This window comes from Bos javanicus, chromosome 5 (genome assembly GCF_032452875.1).
Source record: "Bos javanicus breed banteng chromosome 5, ARS-OSU_banteng_1.0, whole genome shotgun sequence".
In the NCBI taxonomy this organism is placed as follows: Eukaryota; Metazoa; Chordata; class Mammalia; order Artiodactyla; family Bovidae; genus Bos; species Bos javanicus.
Window position 1 is genome coordinate 96,223,868 of NC_083872.1, and position 25,916 is coordinate 96,249,783.

Here is a 25,916-nt window from a genome sequence, read left to right on the forward strand (position 1 = left end):
AAAAGTTACAGAAGCTACGGTTTTCTTCTGGATTTCTAAATGCTCATGGAGAGTCAACTTCCATGATGCATAGCAGACAGCACATACTCGAGAGTCATTCCTACAGGAATTATTTATATGAGCAAAACAAGATTTTGTTTCTCATTACACAAACATTATCTGAATTTATCTAATCAACACACTAGTTTTAAAAAAATAATCTGTAACTAAAAGCATCATCTTGTTTGTTGGATGCCATTCTCATTGGAATCATATCCAAAGCATCTAGAAATAACTCAAAACTAGAAAGTGGCTATTTGCTAAGGCTGCCTATGATTCTTGCTATAAAATAGTTGCCAGTCTGATTTGAACGTCTAAAAAGAATGAGAATTATAGGGTTCTTCTAGATTTCTAAAGAACTTGCCAGAAGGAGGCAGAGGGCCAAGAAATCCACCTGTGTGCTTGGTGGCAGCTTGTGAAAGGGCAAGGCTGAGATTTTCTGGATGTTCTGTCCAATGACATGGTGCAGAGAATACACAGGAAGATGGCGGAACAGTCTATGGTGTCAGCCTCCAACAGACTCCCTTGAGGTAGTCCTCAGATGAAGGAAAGCAGAGTCGGAGGAGACCCATGTCACCATTCTACCATCAAATATGGACTTGAAGATTCCCACTTGAGCAGTAAAACAAACGCCAATTGCAAACAAGGATTTCATTCAAGCCATCTTTGCGGGAGACCTGGGTTCAATCCCTGGGTTGGGAAGATCCCCTGGTGGAGGGCATGGCAACCCACTCCAGTATTCTTGCTTGGAGAATCCTCATGGACAGAGGAGCCCAGCAGGCTGCAGTCCATGGGCTCGCAAAGAGTTGGACACGACTGAGGAACTAAGCACAGCACAGCACATCTGTTGTTATTCTTCAATTTCTCTTCTTGCCTATTTTCTAGTTTTTGGTGGTCAACCAGCTGATTTTTAATGTTTCCTTCTTCTTTTTAATTTTTTACCCAGTTTTTCCATTTCTGCCTTCAGTCTCTTGTCCTTGTCTATCCTGTAGACCAGAACCCAGGTTACTCTGGCGTGTGTGTGGGTGCTAAGTCACTTCAGTCATGTCCAGTTCTTCATGACCTTATAGACTGTAGCCAGCCAGGCTCCTCTGTCTATAGCATTCTCCAGGCAAGAATACTGGAGTGGCTTGCCAAGGCCTCCTCCAAGGGATCTTCCTGACCCAGGGATAGAACCCGCATCTCCTGCGGCTCCTGCATTGCAGGTGGATTCTTCACTGCTGAGCCACCAGGGAAACCTGAGAATAAGAGGCAGGAGAAGACAAAGATGATGAGCAGTGTGTCCATGAGCTGGGTGCTCATCTGAGACTTCTGTCTGTACACTCCCACCCAACCTGGGGAGGGGAGGAAGCTCTTGAGAGCCAGGAAAAGAGAAGCAAAGCCGACTTCCAGATTTCAGGACCACTTAATTGTCAAACTTGCCTGGCTGCATCAAAACCAAGTACAAATCTTAAATCCAATTAGTAAACAGTGCTGGTAGACTGTGACATCCTGCTCCCAAACAACCCTTAGACCTACGATTTATCTTTCCTTAATATATTACATAGTGTAGGTGAGAGGTTACTATTATGGGCCAGAATGCTCTGGAAATAAGCATCCCAGAACAGCTAAGATTGTTGCTAAATAACTGATGAGAAGGATAATGTCAGGATGCTTCTCAGTTTTCAGAGCACCAAAGATTCTTTTAAACGCTATACAGGTGAAACATCATTTTTTAACTGGGCTGAACACAAGTTTCCCTGCAAATAAACCCAGATAAATTTTGAATCATATTTTTGGGAAGTAACTACTTATTCTGGAAATCACAGCTAGTCATTATCCATCCTCAAACTAAGATGGCTTAATCTCATCTGGCTTCTCTGAAGGCTATTAATGTATTATTAATTATTTCCAATTCCCAAACCCCATACAGTGTTTATAAAGCTCTCGGGCCCTGTAACATCTCTGAATCACCTTATACTCATGCTATATGTATACTTATATAGTTGATCTAAATAACCTGGAACCTGCCCCTGCACTTAAGAGTCTCTTTGCCAAAAATGTTTTCTCGTTATCTCCGCCTTTTAAATTTTTTCTGTCCTTTGAGGTATGACACCAAATACCTCTTCCTTAACACAGTCTTTCCCAAACCCCAGTCTTCCCTTTCTAACCTTTTTTTTTTTTTTGACCATACTGTGTGGCATGTGAGATCTTAGTTCCCTGACCATGGGTCAAACTCAAGCCTCCTGCATTGGAAGGCGAAGTCTTAACCACTGGACTACCAGGAAAGTTCACTTTCCTAACTTTCTTTTGAATTCATTGTCATTTATTGAAAAGAACATTAGGGATGTGTAAGAATGCTTTTGATTCTGTCACCATATGACTTTCAACAAGTTACTCAACTTACCTGAGCCTCAGTTTCTCTCATCGTACGAGTCTTAAACAATATTACAAATTGTAACAAATATTTAAAAATCTACTCTATATAAGTAAGATTTTCCACTCCTCATTTCTACTTCTGTTAAGAATTTTCTTCAAACATAGGAAATCTGTGTTTCGGTGGTAGGATTACGAGCCTTTGCAGTTAGATCCAGCTCTGTGTTATTAATAAAGCTCATCAGTAAGCCTGCATCTTACAATTTGCCCTTTCTCCATCCTCCCACCACTTGATTTTAGCCATGCAAATTTTGTTTTGTCTTTGTGTGTGCGTGTGTGGGGGTGGCGGTGTGTTGTTCTTTGTTTTTTAGTTTCTCTGCATCTTGCCCCTACTTTTCCTCTACTTCTCTGCACAATCTCCTCAATTACTCCAGCTTTCCTTAGCTAACTCTTATTCAGCTAAAATGTCGTGGCCATGATGGTCTCCTCTGACCACCTGCAAGTTTGGGTGCCTTAGATTTACTTACTATTTCATTTGTCACACTTGTACTTTAACAAACATTGTCTGCCAGAAGAGCCCGATAGCTCTGTGGTTAAGAACTCGGGCTCTAGAGACAACCAAACCAGATTTGAATGTTGCCTATTACAGCTAGTATGTGAGTCGTTCAGTTGTGCCTGACACTTTGTGACCCCATGGACTGGGGCCCCCCAGGCTCCTCTGTCCATGGAATTCTCCAGGCAAGAATTACAACTAAGAAGTCCACTATTTCACTTCTCAGCTGGAATAGCCCAGGCAGCTCTCATCACCTCTGTAAGCAAAAAACTGTTGTAACTCACTTGGCATGTACACTGGACACATGTCGTATATTTTTAATATTATTAGTCAGCAGTGGTTTTATCACTGACTGTTATGTCCTTGGTTCCTTCCAGAATACTTGCCAAGTTATAAATAGTTATTGAATAAGTGAACAGAGTATATGAGAAGATTAAAACATTTTTTTGTGATAAAAAAGTTTGCTTCAGATCCTTAATGATAATTCATTTTTATTAACATTTTTAAAAGATATTTCTTTTTTAAAAAATAATTTTAATTATTTTCTGAATTTATTTATTAGCTGTGCTAGGTCTTCACTACTTTTGAGGGGTTTTCTCTAGTTGCAGTGACTAGGGCCTACTCTTTAGTTGTGATGCGAGGGCTTCTCCTGCTGCTGAACTCAGGCTCTAGGGCACTCAGGCTTCAGTAGTTGCAGCTCATTGCCTCAGTAGTTGTGGTTTCTGGGCTCTAGAGCACAGGCTCAATAGCTGTGACACACAGGCTTAGTTGCTCCACAGCATATGGGATCTTACCAGATCAGGGATCAAACCCATGTCTTATGCATTGGCAGGCAGATTCTTTATAACTGAGCCACCAAGGAAGCCCTGTCTCATTATCTTTACCAGCTGCCTACCAGTCCCTTGTACGTAGAGACATAATGTATTTAGCCTCTCCGCTATTCCTGGCTATTTATGCAGTTTCTAGTTTTCTTCTCTTTCAAATAATGCCACTGCGACATTCATTTATATTTATCTTTGTGTGCTCTGAGTCTCAGTTTCTTTATGCCAGATACGGAAGTGCCACTGCCTATCTCAAAGAGTTGTTGTGAGAATCAAATGATATAATGAGTGTGAATATGCTTGGTAAGCTGCTAAAGACTATAGAAATAACTTCTCAGCATTTGCCTTGTACTGAATTGCAGTGGACTTTGGAGCATACATGTTTAGCTTTCCTATTGCATTAAAAAAAATTCTTTGTGTGGACGTATTTTTCTCACACAGCTTTGTAATCATCTCTATCAAGTTCTATCACCGTACTCTGCCATTAAATGACTTTAAATAGATATTAGTTGAATAAGAGAATGAAAATTTGTCCATATCTTCCATCGTTCTCTCCTTCCTCTTTTAGACACAGTTCATTAATTATGTTTATCTTAGTTCTCTTTAGCAATTCACTTATTTTTAAAAACTAATTTCCTAAAATCATTGATCTTCAAGTTTTCATGCATATTTTTTAAAAAGATTTATTTAGCAAACTAGTACAGCCACTATGGAGAACAGTGTGGAGATTCCTTAAAAAACTGGAAATAGAACTGCCTTATGATCCAGCAATCCCACTGCTGGGCATACACACTGAGGAAACCAGAAGGGAAAGAGACACGTGTACCCCAATGTTCATTGCAGCACTGTTTATAATAGCCAGGACATGGAAGCAACCTAGATGCCCATCAGCAGATGAATGGATAAGAAAGCTGTGGTACATATACACAATGGAGTATTACTCAGCCATTAAAAAGAATACATTTGAATCAGTTCTAATGAGATGGATAAAACTGGAACCTATTATACAGAGTGAAGTAAGCCAGAAAGAAAAACACCAATACAGTATACTAACACATATATATGGAATTTAGAAAGATGGTAACAATAACCCTGTGTACAAGACAGCAAAAGAGACACCGATGTATAGATCAGTCTTATGGACTCTGTGGGAGAGGGAGAGGGTGGGGAGATTTGGGAGAATAGCATTGAAACATGTATAATATCATGTATGAAACGAGTCGCCAGTCCAGGTTTGATGCACAATACTGGATGCTTGGGGCTGGTGCACTGGGACGACCCAGAGGGAGGGTGGTGGGGGGAGGAGGGAGGAGGGTTCAGGATGGGGAATGCGGGTATACCTGTGGTGGATTCATTTCGATATTTGGCAAAACTAATACAATATTGTAAAGTTAAAAAAAAAAAAAGATTTATTTATTTAATTAATTTTTGGCTGCACTGAGTGTTCATTGCTGTGCAATGAAGCTGTGGCAAGTGGGGGCTACTATAGTTTCAATGCATGGGCTTCTTATTGCGGTAGCTTCTCTTGTTGCAGAGTAAGGGCTCTAGGGCGTGGGGGCTCCAGTAGTTCTGTGAGTGGCTCAGTAGCTGTGGCACATGGGCTTTGTTGCTCCACAGCATTTGAAATCTTCCAGGACCAGGGGCCAAACTTGTGTTCCCCTGCATTGGCAGGCAGATTCTTAACCACCAGACCCCCAGGGAAGCCCATCACATGTATTTTTGCTAAGTTTCCTGGTGATTCAGATGATTACCCAGACCCAGGAACTCCTGCTCTAATGCACTGTCCCAGGCACTGGCACTGGCATTTTTTCTACCCTATCACAGATTGGAGGTCGTCTGACTTTTGCCTCACTCCTCCAGGATTCTCATGGGTGCAAATGACAGAAAAGTCAACCTAAATTAGCTGAAGCATAAAGGTGGGTTCACATGGCTGAGAAGTCAGAGGTAGCAGAAGCTTGGTCTAATGGCTTCAATGATGTCACCAAGGCAATCACATTGCTCTGCCTTCCTAGGTAGAAGCTTCATGTTTAGAGGGCCCTAACCACTCTGGGTTTTCCTCCCAGCTTGCAAAATGGCATCACAGTTGTAAATCTTGCATCTTTAAACTATACATTCTAGAGAAAAATATCTCTTTAAGTAACTCTTGAAGAAGAGAGAGGAATTCTTTTCTTCCCATAAGTTCCAACATAGCATCTTACTGACTCTGATTCCTAGTCAGGTTACAATGGCCAGAGGAATGGGGTTAGGCTGATTGGCTTAATCTGACTGGCTTAAGTAACACCAGCTCTTGGTTTAAGTTAAGTCGCTCAGTCAGTCGTGTCCAACTCTTTGTGACCCCGTGGACTGTAGCCCACCAGACTCCTCCGTCCATGGGATTCTCCAGGCAAGAATACTGGAGCGGGTTGCCATTTCCTTCTCTAGGGGATCTTCCTGACCCAGGGATCGAATCCAGGTCTCCCGCATTGCAGGCAGACGCTTTAACCTCTGAGCCACCAGGGAAGCCTAGCTCTTAGTTTGGGAGGATCTAATTCTTCCAAACTCTGGATAAGAATGAGAAATGTTTTTTTCAGAATAATTTCAGAACACTCTTAGGAAATGGAAAGGACACTGGGCAGCCAAACGATACCGCATGTTTTATATAGGAGCCTCCTATGTTTCAGTTTCATTTCACATATCTAATGAAAGCATCTTATTTCAATTTATTTTTCTGCATCAATACCAAATCCACTTGATAGAAGCCTGCTCAATGGTAGTTCTGTTTAATGAAAATGTTTTCCTAAGAATCAAGTAATATCCTTTCAGATACAGGTGAATTGCAATTAATCATTTAAAAAAGAAGCAAATCTCTTTAACCATCACCACTGAGAATCTTACCATTACCCAACTTTACTTTAAATACAAAGTGACAATACCAACTTCTTTACCCAAAGGCAGATTTAACATATGGTTGCAGGTGGGTTCTCACTTTTAAACTGAATTTAATTATAATGATTTGCCTGGGCAACAATTATCCTAAACTGAATAGGAAGAGGATAGCGCTTTTCCTTAAAATTCAGACTCAGTTGGGCGACTGAAAACAGCTGCCATGGATGGGGTCAAACAAAACAAAACAAAACATGGACTTAAGAAAGGCCAAGGGCCAGTAAGAAATGAGTATATTCTCTTATTCCTTGGTTCTCTTACCACTGCCTTTTTAAAAAAATTAAAAACAAAAAATAGACAAGCAGCAGCAGAGATTTGCAGGGATAGCATAACCAATTCTACTTTCTAAGTAGTTCTCCTGCCTGAGGCAGAAGGAGAGTGAGCTACCCACAGGAATATTGATACAAATAAAGGCATGGGGGGGGGGTGTTAAGGATCACACTCTCTGTTTTTCCCTCTTTGCTCTATTTTTGTTGTTCACTATATCATCTACAGTGACAGTCCAACTCCCCCTCTTTATAAACAAAAAATGTCTTTTGATCTAGCAAAGAACAGGCAAATATGGGTAAGTCAGCTCTTCTCGAGCATGTTCATAGAACCATACCAAACAGTGGTCCTTGCTTCTAATAGGATATGGGCTAAATGCTTCCAGGTAATTGTTCTCTGGTTACTGAGCAACCATAAAATCTTTCCCTGTCTTCTCCCCCCAAACCAATCCCCTTGCACAATACCTAGTGGAAAAATAGTATAGAAAGTTTACTTGAATTTATCAGGATAACATTTTATGACTCAGAGGTCAATCTGAGATAGAAATACAAGATTCTTTGGACTTGATCTTTGATTTTAATTTTAGACCTGTATAAGCTTTGCAATCATGTTCATACCAATGGGAAGCTAAAGCTTTAAAATATGTGCCAATATTTTAGGTCCATCTAAAATGCTACATTTAATCTACTGCAAAGAGATCAAACCAGTTAATCTTAAAGGAAATCAACTCTGAATATTCATTGGAAGGACTGTTGCCGAAGTTAAAGCTCCAATACTTTGGCCACCTGATCCAAAGAGCCAACTCATTGGAAGAAACCCTGATGCTGGGAAAGACTGAGGGCAAAATGAGAAGGGAGAGGCAGAGGATGAGATGGTTGCATGGTATCACAGACTCAATGGACATGAATTTGAGCAAACTCTTGGAGATAGCAAAGGACAAGGGAGCTTGGTGTGCTGCAGTCCTTGGGGTCCCAAAGAGTCGGACCTGACTGAGCAACTGAACAACAGTAACGAGATGCTACTTGTGGGGGGAAACTTAAGCATACTCACAGTCGAGTGTTTTATGTGTTGACACTGAATACTTTTAATAAAAGAACACAAGGACTTCTGTGTTATGGCTATAGAGGACATCTGTTGATCGTAGGCCTTCTTTCCCCCTTCTTTTGGAAATAATTCCTTTAATTTCTGTTCTCTTCCTCTCACAGCCATTATGGAAGGCAGGCATGTGATTCAACTTGGCCAAAGGACACACTCAAATTCATAGGAATGTGATCAAGAATGAGTCCTTGAAACAAGTCAGGTCAATCAGAGTGGAGCCCAGAACATTTATCCTTCAAACTCTCCTCCAGCTCCACAGAGTGTAGGATTCCACAAAGTGCTGATCATCCTTTCTGCCACCAAATGGACACCAACAAGGAAAGCAATATGAAGGAAGGAGGAATGCAGTGTGGCGAGAGAACAGGCTCTGGTGATGGAGCTTGGCTCTTGGGCTAGTCTGTGCCAGAAGCCAGCTCTAGGCCTGTTACTTAACTAACAAGGGCCCTTTTTATCCAAGCTAGTTTGAGTTGGCTCTTGTCTCATTTGGAACTGAAAAACTCTTGAACATGAAAGTGTTAGTCACTCAGTCACGTTTGACTCTTTGTGACCCCTTGGACTGTAGCCTGTCAGACTCCTCTTTCCATGGGATTCTCCTGGCAAGAATACTGGAGTGGTAGCCATTTTCTTCTCCAGAGACTCTTCCTGACTGAGGAATCAAACCTGGGTCTCCTGCATTGCAGGCAGATTCTTTACTATCTGAGCCACCAGGGAAGCAAAAAACTCTTAAAATGATACAAATGTATTCTAGCCAAGTTATCTGTACAAGACTCTTCCTTAAAGACAAAACTATTGTCCCATTAACTCCCGCGACCGGCGCACTTAGGCGCGGGCGGCTGCGACCAGAGCACTTAGGTGTGGCCGAGAGGAGTTACCCAACGTCTGAGGTCAGGGGCAGTGGCGGAGAGTGCCAGGCTGCGACGGCGCAGGAACGGCCGAGAAGAGCTACCCTGTGTCTGAGGTCAGGGGCGGCGGCCGGGAGGAGCTGTCCCACACCCGAGGCCAGGGATGGTGGCTGGGAGGAGCAACCCCATGTCCAAGGAGTGGTGGCTGCTCAGGCACAGGAGGGCCTAGAGGAGCTATTCCACGTTGAATTTCAGGAAGGGCAGTGGTGAGAAGATACCCCTCGTCCAAAGTAAGGAGCAGTGGCTGCGCTTTGCTGGAGCAGCCATGAAGAGATACCCCACGCCCAAGGTAAGAGAAAACCAAGTAAGACAGTAGGTATTGCAAGAGGGCATCAGAGGGCAGACATACTAAAACCATACTCACAGAAAACTAGTCAATCTAATCACACTAGGACCACAGCCTTGTCTAACTCAATGAAACTAAGCCATGCCTGTGGGGCCACCCAAGACAGGCAGGTCATGGTGGAGAGATGTGACAGAATGTGGTCAACTGGAGAAGGGAATGGCAAATCACCTCAGTATTCTTGCCTTGAGAACCTCATGAACAGTATGGAAATGCAAAATGATAGGATACTGAAAGAGGAACTCCCCAGGTCAGTAGGTGCCCAATATGCTACTGGAGATGAGTGGAGAAATAACTCCAGAAAGAATAAAGGGATGGAACCAAAGCAAAAACAATGTGGATGTGACTGATGATAGAAGCAAGGTCCAGTGCTGTAAAGAGCAATATTGCATAGGAACCTGGAATGTCAGGTCCGTGAATCAAGGCAAATTGGAAGTGGTCAGGCAAGAATGAATGTTGACATTCTAGGAATCAGCAAACTCAAATGGACTGGAACGGGTGAATTTAACTCACATGATCATTATATCTACTACTGCGGACAGGAATCTCTCAGAAGAAATGGAGTAGCCATCATGGTAAACAAAAGACTCCATAATGCAGTACTTGGATGCAATCTCAAAAACGACAGAATGATCTCTGTTTGTTTCCAAGGCAAACCATTCAATATCACAGTAATCCAAGTCTATGCCCCAACTAGTAACGCTGAAGAAGCTGAAGTTGAACGGTTCTATGAAGACCTACAAGACCTTTTAGAACTAACACCCAAAAAAGATGTCCGTTTCATTACAGGGGACTAGAATGCAAAAGTAGAAAGTCAAGAAACACCTGGAGTAACAGGCAAATTTGGCCTTGGAATATGGAATGAAGCAGGGCAAAGACTAATAGAGTTTTGCCAAGAAAATGCACTGGTCATAGCAAACACCCTCTTCCAACAACACAAGGGAAGACTCTACACACGGACATCACCAGATGGTCAACAACGAAAACAGATTGATTATGTTGTTTGCAGCCAAAGATGGAGAAGCTCTATACAGTCAACAAAAACAAGACTGGGAGCTGACTGTGGCTCAGATCATGAACTCCTTATTGCCAAATTCAGATTTAAATTGAATAAAGTTGGCAAAACCACTAGACCATTCAGGTATGACCTAAATGAAATTCCTTATGGTTATACAGTGGAAGTGAGAAATAGATTTAAGGGACTAGATCTGATAGATAAAATGCCTGATGAACTAGGGAATGAAGTTTGTGACATTGTACAAGAGACAGGAATTAAGACCATCCCCATGGAAAAGAAATGCAAAAAAGCAAAATGGCTGTCTGGGGAGGCCTTACAAATAGCTGTGAAAAGAAGAGAAGCAAAAAGCAAAGGAGAAAAGGAAAGATACAAGCATCTGAAGGCAGAGTTCCAAAGAATACCAAGGAGAGATAAGAAAGGCTTCCTCAGTGATCAATGCAAAGAAATAGAGGGAAACAACAGAATGGGAAAGACTAGAGATCTCTTCAAGAAAATTAGAGATACCAAAGGAACATTTCATGCAAAGATGGCCTCGATAAAGGACAGAAATGGTATGGACCTAACAGAAGCAGAAGATATTAAGAAGAGGTGGCAAGAATACACAGAAGAACTGTACAAAAAAGAGCTTCACGACCAAGATAATCAGGATAATGTGATCACTGACCTAGAGCCAGACATCCTGGAATGTGAAGTCAAGGGAGCCTTAGAAAACATCACTACGAACAAAGCTAGTGGAGGTGATGGAATTCCAGTTGAGCTATTTCAAGTCCTAAAAGATGATGCTGTGAAAGTGCTGCACTCAATATGCCAGCAAATTTGGAAAACTCAGCAGTGGCCACAGGACTGGAAAATGTCAGTTTTCATTCCAATCCCAAAGAAAGGCAATGCCAAAGAATGTTCAAACTACCACACAATTGCACTCATCTCACATGCTAGTAAAGTAATGCTCAAAATTCTCCAAGCCAGGCTTCAGCAGTATGTGAACCGTGAACTTCCTGATGTTCAAGCTGGTTTTAGAAAAGGCAGAGGAACCAGAGATCAAATTGCCAACATCCGCTGGATCATGGAAAAAGCAAGAGAGTTCCAGGAAAACATCCGTTTCTGCTTTATTGACTATGCCAAAGCCTTTGACTGTGTGGATCACAATAAACTGTGGAAAATTCTGAAAGAGATGGGAATACCAGACCACCTGACCTGCCTCTTGAGAAACCTATATGCAGGTCAGGAAGCAACAGTTAGAACTGGACATGGGACAATAGACTGGTTCCAAATAGGAAAAGGAGTACATCAAGGCTGTATATTGTCACCCTGTTTATTTAACTTATATGCAGAGTACATCATGAGAAACGCTGGACTGGAAGAAGCACAAGCTGGAATCAAGATTGCTGGGAGAAATATCAATAACCTCAGATATGCAGATGACACCACCCTTATGGCAGAAAGTGAAGAGGAACTCAAAAGCCTCTTGATGAAAGTGAAAGCGGAGAGTGAAAAAGTTGGCTTAAAGCTCAACATTCAGAAAATGAAGATCATGGCATCTGGTCCCACCACTTCATGGGAAATAGATGAAGAAACAGTGGAAACAGTGTCAGACTTTATTTTTGGGGCTCCAAAATCTCTGCAGATGGTGACTGCAGCCATTAAATTAAAAGATGCTTACTCCTTGGAAGGAAAGTTATGACCAACATAGATAGCATATTGAAAAGCAGAAACATTACTTTGCCAACAAAGGTCCGTCTAGTCAAGGCTATGGTTTTTCCAGTGGTAATGTATGGATGTGAGAGTTGGACAGTGAAGAAGGCTGAGCGCCGTAGAATTGATGCTATTGAACTGTGGTGTTGGAGAAGACTCTTGCGAGTCCCTTGGACTGCAAGGAGATCCAACCAGTCCATTCTGCAGGAGATGAGCCCTGGGATTTCTTCTGAAGGAATGATGCTAAAGCTGAAACTCTAATGCTTTGGCCACCTGATGCGAAGAGTTGACTCATTGGAAAAGACTCTGATGCTGGGAGGGATTGGGGGCATGAGGAGAAGGGGATGACAGAGGATGAGATGGCTGGATGGCATCACTAAGTCGATGGACATGAGTCTGAGTGAACTCCGGGAGCTGGTGATGGACAGGGAGGCCTGGCATGCGGCGATTCATGGGACCGCAAAGAGTCGGACACGACTGAGCAACTGAACTGAACTGATAAAGCATTCTCTAAGAAATATTTCCATAAACTTGGAAATGACATCAGTACCACCACATCAAGATCACAAACTTGATTGTTATGAGTCTGAGCAAGCTCTGGGAGTTGGTGATGGACAGGGAAGCCTGGCATGCTGTAGTCTATGGTGTTTCAAGGAGTCAGACACAACTGAGCAACTGAACTGACCACCATATCTCTGGACCCTGTGGTCAGTTAGCAGGCATGCTATGTTTTCCAGTTCATGGGGATTTCTTCTCTTAATCCTATCCTTGCAACTTGGTTTGATTTTCATCTTTCTTTAGTCTGAAAGACCTGCAGTGTTTAACAATGAGCTCCACCTGTAGATATTGCCATGCACATGTACACCTAGTACTTTACTACTCAGAGCATCACATAATGTGGGACAAATTTGTTCCTCACTTCACCGATCTTGTAAGCTCAGCATTTGGTACAGTGTATAGGAATGAAAGTTGTTTTCATATATGCATTTAGTGAGTCTGAACCTGGCTACTTTGTAGCTCCGTGGCAGGAAAAGAAAGGAGACACTGAGTGATGTTGAGTCGTGGAAGTGACTGCCTTCCATTCTGCTTCCCTGGATGATGGTAAGAGAGCAGTGATTCAAAGCTGGACCTGAGTGTCTGCTTCTAAGAGTTCTGATCTGGGAAGAGAGATAAGAGTAGCTCTGTGATGAGGCTTGGACTGAGTGGGGGAGAGGGTCCCCCCTGTGCAGATCCATGGGGAGTGGTGCTCCAGCTGTGTTGGGAAGGCATACCGCCATTTTTTTTCTGCATCACTGGGGCAGCAACCATAGGTGCTGTCACTAGTGATGGGTGTGCAAGTCAGGTGGCACTAGTGGTAAAGAATCCCCCTTCCAATGCAGGAGATATAAGAGATGTGAGTTCGATCCATGGCTAGGGAAGATCCCCTAGAGGAGACCACTGGCAACCCACTCCAGTATTCTTGCCTGGAGATTCCCATGGACAGAGGAGCCTGGTGGGCTACAGTCCATAGTGTCACAAAGAGTCAGACCCAACTGAAGCGACCGAGCATGCACACACATGCAGGTCAGTGCTGGTAGTGGGACGTGATTCTTTTTCTCATCAAAGGACAGAAAGTAGAAGGATGAGTTATCTCCTTTCTTTTTAAAAAATATTTATTTATTTATTTTTTACTGCCTCAGGTCTTAGTCATGGCACATAGACTCTAAAGTTGGATATGTGGGCTTAATTGCCCCTGAGCAGGTGGAATCTTCCCTGACCAGGGATCAAACCAATGTCCCCTACATTGGCAGGTGGATTTTAAACCATTGGACACCAGGGAAGTCCCATCTCCTTTCTTTACCTACAATAGTGCAATGATTTGGCTCTAGAGTCAGAGGACTGGGTTCAAAGTTTACCTCTGTCCTTGCAAGCTGTATGGCTTCTATCTGATGGAAGCAATAACAGTACCCACCACACAGGTTGTTGTAATAATTAAATGAGATAATTCTCATGAGAGCAATTGATGTGTTACCTAGCACATTAGAAGTCTTCAGGAAATGTTAGCATATAAGGGAGAATGGGGTACATGATATGAGATATACTCAACTCCCATTTACCCATAAGCCTCCCAGCAGCTACTTAGCCATCTCCAAGTTTCCTTGTCTCATAGCTGAAAAATGACTGTAGGTCACATTGAGTTTCAAATCATCCAAGAACGGTGCGGCAAGCTCAGGATCTGAAATTAACTTTGCCTTTATATTGTTCATGCTAGTTGCTCTTCATGTACAATTAGAATCAGAATGCTAGCACTAAAAATAGTACCAATTCTCATTTCTCTTCTCAGTGTTATCTGCTGCCATAGTGTTTCCTAGGCATGTTTATTTACTCGATTCACAACAGGGAATCTTCTCTCTTATTAGCCTGACAGCCATAGTTGGATTCCACAGCAACGTTCCATGCAGCTGGTAAAATCTTTATTATGGGAGAAGCACTGGAGGTCTAAGTCGCTGCCTCCCCCAGTGAGCTCAGTGGAAGAGTGTGTCATGGTGAGAGTTGCCCAGTTTTGTTGTGGAATAAAGAGAGGCCCAGAGTGGGACCTTCCCTTCCACAATTTCAGAACACTTTTCCCTCTGAGTAGAATGACAACATAGCCCTCTGATTCTCCTTGCTCTCTCTTCACTGCTCATTTGTGCTTTGTGTGAATTTAATGCCAGTAAGAGGCCATACTGACAGCTCCCAGCACATCCTGCCCCCTCTTTGGTGTCTCTCATTCACAAGTTAGCAGTCAGCGAGGGGGATTCTCACTCGAGATCTCTGTTTAGAGTCTTTTTGATTATTATATGCCAAGATTGAGGGCAAAAGCAGAAGGAGGTGACAGAGGATGAGATGGTTGGATGGCATCATTGACTCAATGAGTGTGAGTTTGAGGAAACTCCAGGAGATGGTAAAGGACAGGGAAGTCTGGTGTGCTGCAGTCTATGGGGTCACAAAGAGTTGGACAGAACTTAGCAACTGAACAACAACAATAAGATGTTGACCAGTCAGCTATCTCAAAATAATGGAAGCATCTAACCCTGGGGTTTTGACCCCTAACTTTGTCCATCATAAACCTGAAGAGTTAGACTGAGATGATTTGAGGTCTCAGTGACATTGTTAGGTGAGCACCAATTGCTGTTCATTCCAGTAATTATTCACCTCTTTCTTCTTCCTCTCTAACACCCCTCCTCCATTAAAAAATAATCATCTAACCAAGAGAAGGAGCAACAGGCAGCTTGAGGACACGGTTCTGTAATCTGCAGGCTTCAAATGTTGGCTCTAAAGATGGGAGGTTGGCTGGCCAGTGAGGCAGCATCTGAGAGCGTAGGGGTTGTGGGGAGGGAGAGAGAAGTGAAAGTCGGAAGGAAGGGAAAGAAAGTGAACAAAGTCAAAACAGGAATGGAAGCAAAAACAAAACAAAACAAACAAACCAAAAAAGCCAAGCCAACCAAATCAAACCAAGAAATTGTATATTCCAGTCCCTTCAGGGGGAAGAACAGTGTGCTGAGTCGGGCAGGGCACTAGAGGAAGGGTGAGCGGCACTGAGGGTCTAGCCCTGGTGCTGCCTGTCACCAGCAGCGGGACCTCCGACTAGGCTCTGGGCTGCTGCTACCATGTGTGAACAACGGAGGATGCTTACAGCTGCCTGCAACATCTCCTAGGGTTGACGAGAGGCTGAAGTTATATGGAAACTTATGAAACCCCCCTTTAAAAATGGGAAAGGCTAATTCCAAGCATAGCATACTATCAGTTCTTTTCCAGAGAATGTGCGTCCATCATGTCACAAGTTCTTCCATTTCTTCTCTTCCCTCGAACATTATGATGCTTACTTGAAGGCATCTGAGGCTCTGCTGAGAATCATCCATTGTTGAGGGAGGTGGCATTTTATCCTTAGCAAAGAAGTGAAGGCATGGACCCTGCTCTGCTACTGATTTCCAAAGGAAATAATGATATCGAGCGGTCAGTCACAGGTTGCCTGCAGCCAGACTTTCCCACTGGAGATTATCATCCAGTTGGCAGTCTCTCTCTGGCTAGACTCCAGGTATGACACATGGGGTGGTCATCACATCCTGCCATGTACTGGGTGGGGAGGGGCTCAGTGTGGAAGGACATGGTTGGGGGCTGAAGAGGTCTGTGGATGCTCCATGTGGCTTAGATTAGACTAGAATTAAAATAACTTCTTGTATCTTGAGGAGAGGGTGGGGGTCCTCAGCATCTACACCACCCAGTCTTAGCCAGACTACCTTGCTGCCAAATGTTTGGGAAGTTCATCATTTCTACCCTGGGACTTGGCAAGGCTCTGGGACTTAAGTTCCATTTAAATCTTTTTCAAACAAAGGATCAGGTCAAGGATTTTCAAAATACTTCTTTGTCTGACTACTCAGGCAAGATTTGGGGCACCCTTATGATTCCCCTATAACTTCCTGTTCCTTATGGCATGCTGGGGCAGGGAGATGCAGCACTTCCAACATCACCCTTTTCCATCCACCATGACAAGAGAATGGCATGTGCCTTGTTACCAATCATACTAAGTGACAGGCTTCCATCACTGTTTACTGTCCAAGCTCTTAATTTCTCACACAAGCTTCCCTTGTAGCTCAGTTGGTAAAGAATCTGCGTACAGTGTGGGAGACCTGGGTTCAATCCCTGGGTTGGAATATCCCCTGGAGAAGGAAATGGCAACCCACTGCAGTATTCTTGCCTGGAGAATTCCATGGACAGAGGAGCCTGGAGGGCTGCAGTCCACGTGGTCACAAGAGATGGACACGACTTAGTGACTAAACTACCATCACCACCAATTAAGTGTACACACCACAAAAGCAACATGTATTTATTAAGTATCTTGCAGATCATGTGCTTCCAAGGGATTTTAATTGCTGTACCTGAGACATGGGCTTCCCTGGTGACTCAGATGTAAAGAATCCACCCACAGTGCGGAAGATCTGGATTCAATCCCTGAGTCAGGAAAATCCCCTGAAGGAGGGCATGGCAACCCACTCCAGTATTCTTGCCAGGAGAATTCCCCATGAACAGAGGAGCCTGGAGGGTTGCACTCCATGGGGTGGCAAAGAGTTGGACATGACTAAGTTGAGCCACTAAGCACAGCATAGCACCTGAGACATATGAGATATTTCTATAAAATATGATATGGGACATCTCAGTGCCAAATGAGTGGTAGAAATACACCCTGTTAGAACTCAGAGGATGAAGAAGTCCACACAGACTAGTGTGCTCTAGGAAGAATTCACTGAGGAGAGGGGATTTAAACTTTGCTTTGAATGAGTGTCAGTAGGGCTTGGAAGGCAGGAGAAGGACAGTATCATGTAGGGGACCCAGTGGGAGCAAAGGTGCTTGCACAGGGTTGAAACTGACTCAGGAGCAGAATGGTAGTTCAAGGTAGTGGTTAAGGGCATGGCATTTGAGGGACTTTATTGGAGGTCCAGTGGTTAAGACTCCATGCTCTCAATGCAGGGCGCCTGGGTTCACTCCCTGGTCAGGGAACTAGATCCCACATGCCTCAACCAAAAGTTCCCACAGGCAGCAATGAAGATCTAAGATCCTGCATGCTACAACTAAGACCCAGCACAGTCAAATAAATAAATTTTATAAAGCAAATACTTAGGGAAAAAAAAGAGTGGGGGCTTTGGAGTTGGTCATCTCCGTACTTTCTATGTGACCTTGGGAAAGTTAGTGATCACCTCTTAGCATTATTTTTCTATTTTATAAAATGAAGATAATAATTCTTGCCTTAAAGGTTTGTCATGCAGAGTAAATGATGTAATGCACAGAAAGTCTTTAGCACAGTTCCTGGCACATAGTGAGCCTTCAGTGGAGGTGGTTTAGTTGCTAAATGGTGTTTGACTCTTGCAACCCCATGGACTGTATCCTGCCAAGATTCTCTGTTCATAGGATTTCTCAGGCAAGAATAGTGGAGTGGGTTGCCATTTCCTTCTCCGGGGAGTCTTCTTGATCCAGGGAATGAACCCACATCTCCTGCATGCAGGCAGATTCTTTACCAACTAACCACCAGGGAAGCCCAGTCAGTCAGTTCAGAGACTCAGTCATGCGTGGCTCTGCGACCCCATGGACTGCAGTACGCCAGGCTTCCCTGTCCATCACCAACTCCCAGAGCTTGCTCAAACTCATGTTCATCAAGTTGGTGATGCCATCAAATGATCTCATCCTCTATCGTCCCCTTCTCCTCCTGCCGTCAATCTTTCCCAGCATGAGGGTCTTTTCAAATGAGTCAGTTCTTTACATCAGGTGGCCAAAGTATTGGAGTTTCAGCTTCAGCATCAGTCCTTCCAATGAATATTCAGGACTGATTTCTTTTAGGACTGGTTGGATCTTCTTGCTGTCCAAGGGACTCTCAAGAGTCTCCTCCAACATGATAGTTCAAAAGCATCAGTTCTTTGGTGCTCAGCTTCTTTATAGTCCAACTCTCACATCCATACATGACTACTGGAAAAACCATAGTTTTGACTAGATGGACCTTTGTTGACAAAGTAATGTCTCTGCTTTTTAATATGCTGTCTAAGTTGGTCATAGCTTTTCTTCCAAGGAGCAAGCATCTTTTAATTTCATGGCTGCAGTCACCATCTGCAGTGATTTTGGAGCCACAAAAAACAAAGTCTGTCACTGTTTCCATTGTTTCTCCATCCATTTGCCATGAAGTGATGGGACTGGATGCCATGATCTTAGTTTTTTTGAGTATTGAGTTTTAAGCCAACTTTTTCACTCTCCTCTTTCACTTCCATCAAGAGGCTCTTTAGTTATTCACTTTCTGCCATAAGGGTGGTGTCATCTGCGTATCTGAGGTTATTGATATTTCTCCCGGCAATCTCGATTCCAGCTTGATTCACCTGGCTGCCTGCAATGTGGGAGACCTGGGTTCGATCCCTGCATTGGAAAGATCTCCTGGCAAAGGAAAAGCTAACCACTCCAGTATTCTGGCCTGGAGAATTCCATGGCCTGTATAGTCCATGAGGTCTCAAAGATGAATTAGGCAGTGGTATAAAGAATTTGCAGAAAAAGAAAAGGCTAAATGTAGGAATTCCAAACAGGAAACAACTATAACCATTCAGTCATCAAGTAATGATTAATCACGGTGGAGGCAAGGAAGAGATGAAAAGAAAAGAGGTTTATATTGATTTTCACAGTTAGATGCAAAAGATAAGAGAATGGAGAATTTCCAAGATCAGAGTGTAAACTTCTTGAAGCTGGGAGCTGGATTTTATAAAAATTCTCTTCCTCTCTAGCGTTTATCACAGTGCCTACCTAGTACATTACAGTCATCACTGCATTCATACCAGTGAATGAATGAGTGAGCAAAGGAGTGAATGAATGAAGGAGTGAGTGAATGAAAGAAAAATGACTCATAGGTCATGAGTATAGTTCGTTGAAAAAATGGCAGTTGCCAGTGGCCAAATACACTCCTTTCTTGGCATCATCTTGGTATCTATGTACTCTTTGTACTCAAGCACAGATGCTTACATACTCAGTACACAAGGTCCTACCAGTAGGTAATTACTCCTTTCTAAGGAAGTGGTTCTAACTTTAGTTTAGATTAAACTAAAGCTTTAGTTTAGGGATTTAAAAAAAAATTTTTTTGTTTTTTAACTTGAATAGAGGTTTTACATACACAATGTGTTTTCTCTAGGATTACTAAAACTAGAACAACCTAGGCAAGTTTGTATTTATAGAGTGGGATTAAGACATCATCTCCATTTTTACATTGTATAATTCTGTCCCTTTTTTCCTTTTCCAAGTCACAAGAAACTGGAATCAATTGACTTGTTTCTTCAGACCACTAACTTTTGTTGAAACCTCAACTCTTTGGTTTCTGAAAATGGAGGACGAGATTTGAATATGATCAAGAACCAAGGATTTTGCTTTTATACAAACATGAATAATCACTAATCTGTAGACCACAACCTGAAACTGTTAACTCTGTGTGTATGTGCTCAGTCATATCCAATTCTTTGCAGCCCTTTGGACTGTAGCCTGCCAGGCTTCTCTGTCCATGAGATTTTTCAGGCAAGAAGACTAGAGTGGGTTGCTATTTCCTTCTCCAGGGGATCCTCCCTGACCCAAGGATTGAATCCGTGCCTCCTGCATCTCCAGCACTGCAGGCAGGTTCTATACCCACTGAGCCATCGGAGAAGCCCAAAACTGTTTACTAAAAGATACCAACTTCCTCAGATTTAAATTCACTCGAAGACCTTATTCGTATTTTTCAGAGAATCAAAAAGAGACCCAGGTACTAGGACATCTGCCCACAGGATGCCTAACTTTTATCCTTGATTTAGCCTTTGCAAAAATTGTCATGATATTGTAGAGTTTGGTAACCCTTATTTGCTGGACATTTACTAAGACCATTTTCCCTTTTCAGTAACAAAACTGAATCAATTCCCAGACTTGTCCTGAATGAAATAGGTGAAATTTAGCCACGTGACTGTGTGAGCTCTTACTGAAAACAAGATGCCCTCAGGAGCTGTTTGGCAGCATTCACCTTTCCCTGAACAAATATAATACAAAATGACTGTGTAACCTGCGGTCTTTTTTTCTGGGCCCTGAATTGTGGTAATTATGTAAGATCCCTGCTCTTTTAACTAAGATTTCTTAAATAAAATTAGTATATTATAGTAATTTACAGAGGCCACAGGAAACAAGGGAATACAATGGTCTGAGCTGCCCAGGTGGGCAGTGGAGAAAGACTTTGTACCTGGCACCACAGACTACCAAAAACCCAGTTTCCTGAGAAACTAGTTGCAGATGTCATCATCTACACTTGCTTCTTCCTACTGCCGTCACCAAGGGTGAACTGGACAGCACAGGGTTGATGTCCATGTGATAGGAGCATGTAGTGATTGGGACAGGGAGAGCTTTCATCAGTGAAATTATTATTGACAGAGACTTGCTTGTATCTGATTTCAGCACTGATCTGAGCAGTAGGTGGAACCGGGAAGAAAGGTAAGATACCAGCTCCCCTGATCTCACTATACTATGAGGTTATTTTCCTAGGCATCTGCTTCCTTCTATCTCCCACACAGTAGATGAGCAGGGAGAGGTGCAAGACCCCCTGAGAAACCCACAGGAACCCCAGCCTTGAGCTTCCACCCTGCTAAAGCGGGGATTGGGACTTGCATTTAGACTTACTTTTTTCAGCAGCCAGGCAAAAAAACCAACTCAAGGAAGCTTATGTGAGAAAGGGGGTTTATTGGATGAATACTAAAATATGTCACAGAGTCTAATGAAGAGTTGAACAGCCATTTCTTTAGGAAGGGTGGGGGACGGTGTGTCTCTGGGGACCTCAGAGTAGTCTGAGCCTTTGTTCCAGAGCCATACTATTAAAGATACTTAGTTCTCAAAGGTTTCTAGTCTCTAGATTTCCATTCAGTATTTCAGACTCACCAAGGAGAGATAAACTTGCCCAACTTGTAATAGTATCTGTTCTTGGATATTCATTCATGGATAAATTAGTTATGGCTGATGGCGAAGAGTCAAGCAACAGAAAGTTGCTACCAGAGATCACTCCTATGGAGAGCTTGAGCAGGTCTGTGAGAACTTAATATAATAGGCAATGCTATTTATCTATTAGAGCTTCCACGGTGGCTCAGTGGTAAAAAATTCACCTGCCAATGGCAGGAGATGCAGGTTTGATCCCTGGGTTAGGAAGATCCCCTGGAGAAGGGAATGGCAACCCACTCCAGTATTCTTGCCTAGAAAATTACATGGACAGAGGAGCCTGGCAGGCCACAGTCCATGGGGTCACAAAGAGTCAGACACGACTGAGTATGCATGAGCATTACTCTGAAATAAGCCTGGGAAATTGATATAGCAAGAATGGAGGAAACTCATCATTCCCTGAGGCATTAAATGTAGTTCCCAATCTTTGGGGAATCTCCACTGCCTCCTCAAAATGATGGCCATGAAATCTCTCATCCCTTATTTATCAGTTATGTATACTCTGCATAACAAATCACCCCCACACTTCATGGCTTAAAACAACAACAGTTTTTATTCACTCCTTATTTTCTGGATCAGCAATTTGGGATGAGCTTAGTTGTCTACTTCTACTGGTGTCATCTAGAATCACTTGTGTGGTTCAGTCTCCTAGAGGCTTGAATAGGGCTGGATAGTACAAGGGGGCTTCATTCACCTGCCATTCAGCATTGGCATTTAGCTGGAACTCTCTCCCCATAGCCCTTAATTCTCAAGCAAGAGAGCCACGCTCTTTCACATGACATCACCATGTTCCAAGAGGCATCTTGAGGCCTGGGCTTGGAAGTTCCACTATGTCACGTTGCTGCATTCTACTGTTCAAAGCAAATCACAAGGTCAGCCCAGACCCAAGAGCAGGGGAATAGATGCCATCTCTCACTAGAAAGAATGGCAAAGTCATGAGCATATAAGGGTAAGAGGCTTTGTAGCCATTTTTGCAAATAATCTACCATGCTTAGTGGAGAAGGAAGTGGCCACCCACTCCAGTATTCTTGCCTAGAGAATCCCATGAACAGAGAAGCCTGGTGGGCTACAGTCCACGGGGTCACAGAGAGTTGGACACGACTGAGTGAACACATACCATGCTTAGGACCTATCTGCATTAGAACAGAAACAAACAAACAAAGAAAAAAATCAAGCAGTTACAGCCAATATCTGGACATGGAGAAAGTTGAATGACACGGCATTATAAAGCCTCTGTGAGAAGTTAGTAGCCAAAAATAAATAAATAAATAACTTAAAATTTCTGTAATTCACAGGAAAGTTATAAATAATTCCCATCCAAAAGCATACTGGATTGAGATAAAGGGATATTGAATTGTAGACCCAGTCTTGTTACTGATTTTCTGTGTAAAGTTTACAAAGCACTTAACCTCTGAGTCTCATTTTTGCTACGGGTCAAATAAAGAAATGTGTAAATTACACAACTTCAATGAGAAAGAGCTCTGTGAACTGTAAAAATGCTATTATAATGAAAACATTGTTAAAAAAGAATTCAAATCATGGAATCTTGTTTTCCTCCTCATCTTTAGTTATGTGGTTTAAAACAAGGAATGATCTTCTGCTTATGTTGCTACAAAAGATATGTTTTTACAAAAACTTTCTTTCATCTAAATGTTTTTTTGATGATTTACCAGTGAATGTAGTGCAATCTATGGTCTTTCTAAGTGTACAAAAATGTGTGAAATTAAAACACCCAAGAGGAGAATAATTGGATATATCCATTTGGGGAAAAAAGGAAAGTGTGTGGAAAAGAAAATGAGCTTAAAAGCATAAAGAGACAGTGTCTTTTAGGCTGTGTAAGCATAATTAGGTGAAACCCCTCTGTGTGGCCAATTTTAAGAGAAAATGATTTGAAATGGTAGAGTGTGTGCAAAGCTAGGTATGAGAGCTGAACACACAGTTAACTTTGAAGAAGTAAAAGAAAAGAACTTTTCTGAAATGCAGCTACTCATTTCCTTAGGGAATGGGTCATACTGAATATAAAAACACCAAGTCTTATCATTTCCAGAGAAAAAAGTGGTATGGCTGGACGCGTTAGGACTTAGGAGAGACTTGTGCAGTCATTTCAGCAAAGATGAGAGTATGGTAATATTTTCTCCAGAACTTTGTGATCTCAGCTGGTTCCCTGCAGCATCTGGGAGGCACTCCATCACATCCCCTGAGTCCGTCTGACTCCAGCACACAAGGATACTCCCATATATCCTTGCGGACCAGGCTTCTCCATCAAACACATGGGGTATCCATTTGTGTTGGTTTCTCACTGTCTATGCCCGCTGAGCAATGGAAAGAAGATTATTGCTCTAGTGTGGGTGTGTGCATGCTAAATCACTTCAGTTGTGTCTAACTCTTTGTGACCCTATGAACTGTAGCCTGCCAAGCTCCCCTGTCCATGTGATTCTCCAGGCAAGAATACTGGAGTGGGTTGCCATGCCCTACTCCAGTGCATCTTCCTGAGCCAGGAATCAAACTTGCATCTCCTGTATTGCAGGCGATTCTTTACCACTGAGCCACCAGGGAAGCTATCACTGTAGTGTAGAGGTTGGCAAACTCTGGCCTGTGGGTAAAATCCAATTCGCCTATTTTTGTAAATAAAGTTTTCCTGAGATGCCATCATACCCATTTATTTACAAATTGTCAATGGCTACTTTCATGCTACAGTGGCAGAGTTGAATAGTTACCAGAGACTGCACAGTCTGTGAAGAGGAAATTATTTAATATTGGGCTCTTTACAGGATATCTTTGCCAATCTCTGTCTTAGTGGTTCAGTTCTTGTTTTTTTTTTTTTTTTCCCTTTCTTTTTTAAGTTATAAAAGTATGATAACACATTTACAGGAGACTTGTAAAATACAGAACAAAGTTACAAATAGTTCTACTATATATTACAATTTTTTAAGCAGATAATGATTTTTAGTTGGAGTTTCAATATCAAACTTTCAAAAACTAACAGAATGAATAGACAGAAAAGTAGAAGGATATAGTAGACCTTAAAAGCACTATGAACCAATTCAACATAATTAAGATTTATACAATTTTCACACAATAGCAGGATGCAAATTCTCTTCAAGTTCTCATAGACTATAAACCAGGAGACATTGGAACATATCTAGGGACATAAAACAAGATGCAAAAATTTCATGGTCTAATTTGAGATCTGCTCCAATGGGAAAATTTTCCTTCTATGTTGACTTCCAGCAAAATTTCTCCTTCCACAGTAGAGAGATTGTGGCTATCAGCTGTTCTGGTGCAAGCAGGCATTTCACAATAAGCTGACCTGCTTCATGCTGCATCACATTGAGGAACCCTGTCCCTGGGGGCTCATACTGCTGTTATTGTTCTGCCCACCTGGATTATTAAGGTGAAGAAACCTCAGACATCAAACCCTGAGCCTTTGGAGTGGGAGCACTGACTGCAAAACCCAAGACTACCAGAGAACTAACCCTAGGGAATACCAAATAGTGAGAACTCACACAAAGGAAACCACTTGAACACAAGACTTGACATCATCCAACCACCAGTAGCACCCTGTGCAGGACACCTCACCTAAACAACAAACAAAACAAAAACACAAACCCAATCATCAGCAGCCAGGATCACCATCTCTCTCAGCCTTGCCTATCAGAGGAAAAACAAACAAACGAAAACTCAGCACAAATCTCACCCTATATGAAGCTTACACAAACCGGTGGACCAATCTTAAGAGGGCAGAAACCAAAAGGAAGAAATAGTTCAACCTTGAAGCCTGGGAAAACAACCTCAAGCACAATAAGTTAAAAAAAAATAATGAAAAGGCAGAGAAATACTACACAAATGAAGGGACAAACTAGAAACACAGAAGTCAAATAAATGAAGAGGAAATAGGCAAACTACCTGAAAAAGAATTCAGAATAATGATAGTAAAGATGATTAAAAAGCTTGAAAACAAATGGAGAAAATGCAAGAATCAATTAACAAAGACCTAGAAGAATTAAAGAATGAACATACAGAGACAAACAACACTATTACTGAAATCAAAAATACTCTAGAAGGAATCAATAGCCAAATATCTGAAGCAGAAGAATGAATCAGTGAGCTGGAAGATAAAATGGTGGAAATAACTTCAGAAGAGCAGAGTAAAGTAAAAAGAATGAAAAAAACTGAGGATAGTCTCAGAGACCTCTGGGACAATATCAAATGTGCCAACATTCAAACTATAGGGGTCCCAGAAAGAGAGAAAAAGAAAGGATATAAGAAATTTTTTGAAGAGATTATAGTTGAAAATTTCCCCAACAGGAAATCAATCAAGTCCAAGAGGCACAAAGAATCTCCTACAGGATAAACCCAAGGAGGAACATGCCAAGAAACTAATCAAACTAACAAAGACTAAACACAAAGAAAGAATATTAAA

The 25,916-nt window shown here is 42.3% G+C and overlaps 1 pseudogene; it reads right to left on the minus strand.

Annotated features, from left to right (window-relative positions):
- Positions 1 to 353: 353 nt before the first annotated feature.
- LOC133248761 (calcium load-activated calcium channel-like) overlaps positions 354 to 25,916 on the minus strand; it is a 119,910-nt pseudogene continuing 94,347 nt past the window's right edge.